Here is a 7,888-nt window from a genome sequence, read left to right on the forward strand (position 1 = left end):
GTCTCCCCCCCGGCTGCCGCGCTCCGGCCACCGCCGCTCCCACCCCCGCCCACAGCCGTCGCCAGGATTCCCTTGCTCTGGTTGTTATGGTGACAGCTGCGCCGGTGAATGAGCGTCTTAGTGACACGCGCACGCCTGTTCGGCCAGAGGTGGCCCAGAGCGCGCCGCGTTCTCGGCTGCCAAAAACTCCGCTGCGCGGGGTCCTCCCGGCCCAGGTGGCGGTAAGATTTCAAGCAAAGGTTGGGTTCCGGGGATTGGGCTTATTCCTCTCATGGACAGCGGAACGCTGTCTTGAAAACAAGAGAAAGGGTACAACAAGAACATTGAACTCCCTGGGTGCCAAGCGAGGGGCCTGGCACTTAGTAAAAGCTCAAGGAAAAAAAGAATTTTAATAAGTGAATGGATGATTAAATAAATGAAGTGACATTAGGAACCCCCAGCACTTGCCCCTCCACTCTCAGTAAGATCTCAAGGGACAAGGGCTCAAAACAAGAACTCCAGGCTGTCTGGTTACTAGACACATGGCATTGGGGGCCTTTGGACCAAAACAAACTGGACCTAGGCCAAGCTGGGGGAACAAATCTCAGGGACAAACCGTCAGAGAACCACCCACTCTTAACTGAGTGGTTCTGTCAGGTATGAGAGATAGGGGAAGGGAGACCACTGTAGCTTATAGCAGTCAAAGAAGACTTCCTGGAGGAGGGAGCTTTCAGCAAGTAGCCTGTTCACAGGACTCTTCCACCCTGTAGGAAGCCTGCAGGAAGGGAAAGGGAGTCATTCATTCTCCTCCTACCTGGACATGGGGCATCTCCCTCTCCTAGTCTGTCAGGGCTAGAAAATGAGCCAAGTTCCCCTCAGAGAGAGAATCTGACTGCCTGCTCCTCTAGGTCACCTCTGGCTTGCTGACTGGCTTCAACAACTCTGATCCAGACTCAGCCAGGACGTGGGCTGGCAACGGGCATCTCATCCATGCTGTTATAGAAGAGTCTTCCCTCAAGTCTTTTATTATTCGGGCAGTTTATGTGTTACCTCCTGACCTTCTCTGACTGCCACAACTAAAGAACCCCCACCACTCTCAGTCACTTTCCATACCATTATTCAGTTTTATTTTCTAGAATTAGTTCGAAAGTAGCCTTTCCCCTTGTTCTCTCCTGTCTCCCCCACCAGAACATAAGATCTGTGAGGGGAAAGAGCAGGTCAACTCCATTTACCAAGACATCTCCAGCCCCTCGGTGAATGCCTGGCACATGACAGACGATTAAATATACTTGTGGAATGGATGAATCCCCCTGCCTGTCAGCAGAACACTAAGATCCCTGGAAGTAAAGCCTCAGAACAGCTCTTTATTTCCCTCCCTCACCCTCCACCCCAACCCCATTGCAGGCATCACGTCCTTAAATGTCTGGGACTCCAGGCAAGCTAGAAATATCTATGACAGCTGCTCTCTGGGGTCTGGAGGGAAAAACAGCCCCCACCCCTGCCTCCAGCCTCTCAGATGCCCAGAATCACGTGCCCAGCCAGCTGCAGAATGGACATGGCAGGTCAGGGGTGCTGTCTTATTTATGGGTGTATTTTCCTGAGGCTCACTCTCAGCTGATGACTCATGCATCAGAAATCCATGGGCTCTGAATGGCAGCACACTCACACATTTGCACACACACCTCTACACTCTTGTACGCTCACTTCTATGCAAGTGCATACACACACACACTCATATACCGCCCCCTTAAGTCTGCTGGAATGAGGTCACTGGGAGATGCTGCTGGCATCAAAATAAATCTGAAGGCTCTGTGAAGATGAGACTAATTCCCTTGGAGTGTGTGTGGAGTGTGAGGCCCTTAGTATTATTTGCAGACAATGGCTGGGGGGAGGCTCAGGCCCTTCCTGGAGCCCTAATCTCCCTTCCTCGGGTCAGAAGCACTGGAACATGGGCCAGGGGATAGTGTGGGGTGAGGCCCCGAAGGTAGAGAACAGCAGAGATGTCCCAGGCCCCATGTGGTCTAAACTTGGGGCTATGGGCCAAGTAGGGGAGAGATGAAGAAAGTCAAGGGGAAGGAGGGAAGTGAGGGCCAAGAGACTGGTGCTGCCTGCTGAGTCTAAAAGCAGTGACGGCCTCTGCAGCTCAGAGCAGCCTGATCCCAGGGAGCCCCACAGGAAGGTGAGAGGCATTAGGGAGGGAGGCAGGGACCTAAGGGCAGGACAGAAACTTCCTCTGACCCAAGGGGGTTGAGGAGATAATGGGAGTATCAACAGGGCCAGGATTAGGATGAGGCAGTGAGGCATCTCTGGAGTAAAACGTAAGGAGGCACAGCCTCCCAGGGTCACGCCGTGCCAGCCCTGCACTTGCTCGAGTCTGAGAGTTAGTGCCTCTGAAATTTTGCACCCTAGGGCACCTCCCAGCCTGGCCCTAACCCTCCCAGGGAGCTCTGTACTGCGGGAGGAGACAACACTATCAAGTGTCAACTAGGTGCAATCTCTGGCCAGGCCGGGCCCCAGAGAAGACAGTGTGACTGCATGGGCCCCAGAGAAGCTGAGAGTGGCCTCTCTGAGGGGTCCTGTGCCTCAGAAACCCTTTCCTAGCAGAGGCTATGACCTAGCTCAGAGGATGGAAGAACTCCAGCACCCTCCTCCCCCACCCCCAACAGTGGACGGTGAAGGATGGTTTGAATCCCCAAAGCCTTCAAACCATCCTTCACCAAGGCTGCCACCAGCTGGCAGGGAAGTGTGTGGCCCTGGGGGCCCTTCCCAGTCCCATCCTGTGAGGCAGGAGGGAGAAGGAACCTGCCAGAGAGACTGGGGCTGGGTGAAGTCACTGTTCTGCTGGCTTCAATGGAAGCTATTAATACTCATAAGGTGGTGCTCCAGCACCTGTCACTGTGGCAACCCTGCCTCCCTGGCAGTGTAGCTTCTGAAGGCGGTGCCCAAGGGGGTGGGTGTGAGTGCATACACGTCTGCGTGTGTGTACATGTGTATCTATGTGTATGTACACCTGTGTCCTGGTGTGTGAGCGCCAAGTGCTCTCACCAGTGCTCAGGTGAGGGCTGGGGGCGGGATCCAGCCTCTTTCAGCAGCTCTGGCTCCCACTCTTCCTTCTCTCTCCCTCGTTTCTCTCCCTCCTTCTGTCTTTCCGCCCTTATCCCTACCTTCTCTGCTCCTTCGCACCCTTGTCATTTTCTCTCCTGGCTGTTGTCTCTCTTCTCTTTTTGTTCCTTGCCCTGCCTTTTTTTTTTTTTCTTTAATTCAAGTCTTGAAGCGTCTCCATGTTGATCAAATAATAATATATTTGACTGAGAATTTCCTTTCTTCCTCCCCTGGGCTCTTGGATGCTAAGCCCAGAACTAGGCACAGAGATGATCCTCCACCAGTCAGGAAAGAGTAGGATTCATCTAGGCCAAGCTGGACTCCCATAAACTTGAAACCACCCTAGTCAATATAACATGTCCCTCCATGTCGAGAAACTAACCTTAAAATAGGAAACAGCCACAATCATCCCTAGCAGAATACAGGGGCCCCCTGCCATCTCCGATCCTAGCCCATAGTTATCAGGCCATCAGAAAACTTATACAGGGTTGTCCTGCCTGAACTGCAGGGGGCAGCTGGACATGTTATCGGGAAGATCCCTGAGTACCTGATACTCAATATTTATTCAATGAATCAATGAACAAATAAATCAGTGAATTAGCCTATCAATACAGCCACCCAGTCAGCCAGAGAGCTTTGCTCAGACCAGCCCACCTGCCCAGTTCCCTTCTCAAAAATACCTTTCCCACAAAGTTTTCCCTGAGACTAGGACTTCCCTTTGAAGAATGGGAGTCTGGACTACTCATCTTGGTATGCAACAGGCACCACACTGCCTTATTCCCAGGTGCTTTGGAGTTTGGCGTCGCTCCTTGTCCCAGTGACCATTTATTGATTTCTACCTGGCATGCCTGGCACTGTGTGAGGTGGTTTCCTTGCCAGCACCTTAGGGGAGCCTGCCCTGTGCTTTTGTGTACTCCAGTCTAGTTTCCCACCTCCCAGGGCTAAGTTTAGGGCTGAACACACAGTAGGTCTCAATATTGTCAACATGTCAGTTCTGCCCGCCTTGATCTATAGAGTCAGTGGATCTCAATCAAAGTCCTAGCGAGTTATTTTGTGGATATCAACAAACTGATTCTGAAGTGTGTATGGAGAGATCAAAGACCCAGAATAACCAACACGATATTGGAGAACAAATTTGGAGGACTGACACTACCCAACTTCCAGATGAATTATAAAGCTACAACAATCAAGACTGTGTGGAATTGGTGAAATAATAAATAAATATAGATCAACAGAACAGAGCGGAGAACCCAGAAATAAACCTATATAAAAATAGTCAACTGATCTTTGACAGGAGCAGAGGCAATACAATGGAGCAAAGATAGTCTCTTCAACAAATGGTTTATGACCAACTGGACATCCACATGCAAAATCATTAATCTAGACACAGACCTTACACCTTTCGCAAAAATTAACTCGAAACAGATCACAGCCCTCAATGTAAAATGCAAAACCATAAAACTCGTGGAAGATAACATAGGAGAAAATCCAGATGGCCTTGGGTTTGTCAATGACTTTTTAGAAACAACACCAAAGGCGTGAACCATAAAAGCAAGAGTTGATAAGCTGAGCTTCGTTAAAATTACACTTTTCCGCTCTGTGAATGACACTATCAAGAGAATAAGAAGACAAACCACAGACTGGGAGAAAATATTTTCGAAAGGCATATCTGATAAAAGATTTTTCCAAAATATACAAAGAACTCTTAAAACTCAACAACAAGAAAACAAACAACCTGATTTCGAAAATGAGCCAGAGACCTTAATAGACACCTCACCAAAGAAGATATGCAGATGAAAAATAAGCATAGGAACAAATGCTCCACATCATATGTCTTCAGGGAATTGCAATTCAAAACAACAGTGAGATATCACTACACACTTATTAGAATGGCAAAAATCCAAAACACTGACAACACAAAATGCTAGTGAGGATGTGGAGCAACAGGAACTCTCCGGTAAGAATATAAAATAGTACGGCCACTTTGGAATACAGTTTGGTGGTTTCTTACAAAACTAAACATTGTCTTACCATAAGATCCAGTGATTGGGCTCCTTAATATTTACCCAAAGGAAGTGAAAACTTATGTTTACACAAAAACCTGCACATGGATATTTATAGCAGATGTTTTTTATAATTGCCAAAATTTGGAAGCCACCAAGAATCCCTTTAGTAGGTGAATGGATAAATTATATACATCCATACGATGGAATAGTATTTGGTGCTAAAAAGAAATGAGCTATCAAGCCATAAAGAGACATGGAGGAAACTTAAATGCATAGAACTAAGTGAAAGAAACCCATCTGAAAAGGCTACTTACTGTATGATTCCAACCATATGACATTCTGGAAAAGGCAAAACTATGGACATAAAAACAATAAAAAGATCATTGAGCAAGTGGCCCTGGGATGGTCAAGGGACGTTGGACTCCTTCAAAGTCACTATACAAGTTTCCCAGACACGGATACTCGTGATCTTTTTTCTGGTGTTGGGCATTTTCCTTTCTGTGTCTTGCAGAGACCTCCACCTGTCCTTTTAGGGGCAAACTTAGGAATGCTAGACCTCAGGTCTGGATTTTTATTTATGGGCACGATAGGCCCAGGACTTAGGCCTATGGGTTTTCTAAAGGATTGAAAAAAACATTATGGCTCCAAATTATGACAGGAAAAAATTTTAATCAGAATTAATAAGTGGTATTTACCTGCCTACAAAACTTAATGTTGTGTCAACATCATTAATCGTTAAACGAGTACTCAAAGATTTCATTGTATTTAAAGACAATTGCAGGTTTTTCTCACTTGGCAAGAAATACAGCACATGCACGATTGCTTAGAAATAAAACCAGTTGTAAATTCAATGAGTTACTTGTAGTCCAATGATTCAAAAAGCCAAATTTATAAAACATTATTTCAAAATGTTCAAGGCAGGAAAATTATGTTTAATGCGGGACGTAGTATATTTTCGTATATTTGACCTGACAGGGTTGGGCTCTAAAGATAACAGTTTGGGAGTCTATGAAGATCTTACAATTGGTCCTGGACGTAGGGGCTGCCTCGTAGAGGGTAAGTCTGTCTGTGGAGCAGAGGAAGGGGCCGAGGTTCCCCCTCCCTGCACAGCCATCACCTGCTCTACCTTGCAATGTAATTAGCCCTGCTTGAGTAAGAGCCTACACTGGCCTGGCCCTGTGTGGTGCCGGATGTCCCCAGGAAAGCCTGCATTCTTCAAACATTATCCTCTCGACTAGAATGCATTGCCGGATGTACCCAGGAAAGCCTGCAGGCATTCTTCAAACATTATCCTCTCGACTAGAATGCATGCCCATATGAAGCAGTTTCCCAAAATGTGATCAATTAATGACCTTCATCAGATTTGATTAAACCAGAATCCCTTGGGGTGATGCCCGGGAATCTGCATTTTATTTACCATCTGCTCTTTCCCCCTGTAGATGATTCTAATGCATGCTAAGTTTGAGAATCATTAGTATAGAGTGCAGGTGCACCCTAAGAGAAGGGCAAGATAATCCTTTTGTAAAAATAGACTTCATTTTTTAGAGCAGTTTTAGGCTCACAGCAAAACTAGGTGGAAGTACAGAGGTATATTTCCCGTATACCCCCTGTCTCCACACATGCATAGACTCCCCCATTATCAATACCCCTCACCAGAGTGGTATTTTTGTTACAGTTGATAAACCTACACTGATATATCGTTATCACCCAGAGCCTGTAGTTTCAATTAGGGTTCACTCTTGGTGTACAGTCTATGTGTTTCGACAAATGTAAAATGTCATATATCTACCATATTGTCATGTTTCATGGTCCCAAGAATCCTCTTTGCTCTTCCTATTCATCCTTCTCTGCCTCCCGCTTCTGGCAACCACTGTGACGGGTGACATTCATGGAGTACTTAGTTCTATGTACTGGGCATTGGTCTAAACACTGTATTAATTCATTTAAACCTGGTAACAACCCTGTGAAGTAGGTACTATCATTATTGTTGTTGTTATTTTTTTATTATGATCATCCTCATTTTACAAATGAAAATCCTGAAGCTTAGGGAAGCTAAGACACTTGCCTAGGAGCTGATAAGTGGAGCACCGAAGTACAGTCTGGGTCCAAACCCCTGCGATGTTGCACCTGCCCCAGGGTGAGATTTCTTCAAGTATCCAGCCTGAGGAAGACACCTGGTACAGGTGAGGTGTCTTCACTGAGCTCCTGAACCAGCCCCTCCTACCTAAGAGACCCTTAAAACTCCCAGGGCCTTTGGCTCAGCTCTCTGGAAGTTAGCCAAGGAGCACACAGCCACTAACGGCCATGAAACAGACTTAAAATAACAAAACTGAAATCAAAGTAAAATGCTCAACGTGATCGTAGTACCCCAGCATCCTTTTTCTCTGGTAGATATTTTAAATGACCTTTACCTGGCAGAAAAGCCCTTCTAAGAATGTTACAAAGACCAGAGAATCACAAAGGAAAAGTATAATAAATATGACTACATAAAAAATTTGAAACTTCATGGCAAAAGTTGTAAGACAAATAGGAGTCAGGAAACACATCTCCACCAAGCCGATAGCCTTCAGTCACTTCAAACGCCCTTCATCCCCAGACCCAGAATAGGAAACAGACATTTGTCCGTTACTGCTGTCACTGTAACATCTCGCTTCCACCTTTCCCAAGAGAAGTGCCAGAGGCATTCGCTTGGTCCGACCTTCACCCAAAGGCGCCTCGGGGGGGGCCTCTCTTCCCAGTGAGGGTAGCTTGTGGAAAGTTTTCTCAGCAGAGCGAGCACCCCTGTGTGTGCCACCCTTCTT

This window comes from Pteropus alecto, unplaced genomic scaffold (genome assembly GCF_000325575.1).
Source record: "Pteropus alecto unplaced genomic scaffold, ASM32557v1 scaffold177, whole genome shotgun sequence".
Taxonomy (NCBI): Eukaryota; Metazoa; Chordata; class Mammalia; order Chiroptera; family Pteropodidae; genus Pteropus; species Pteropus alecto.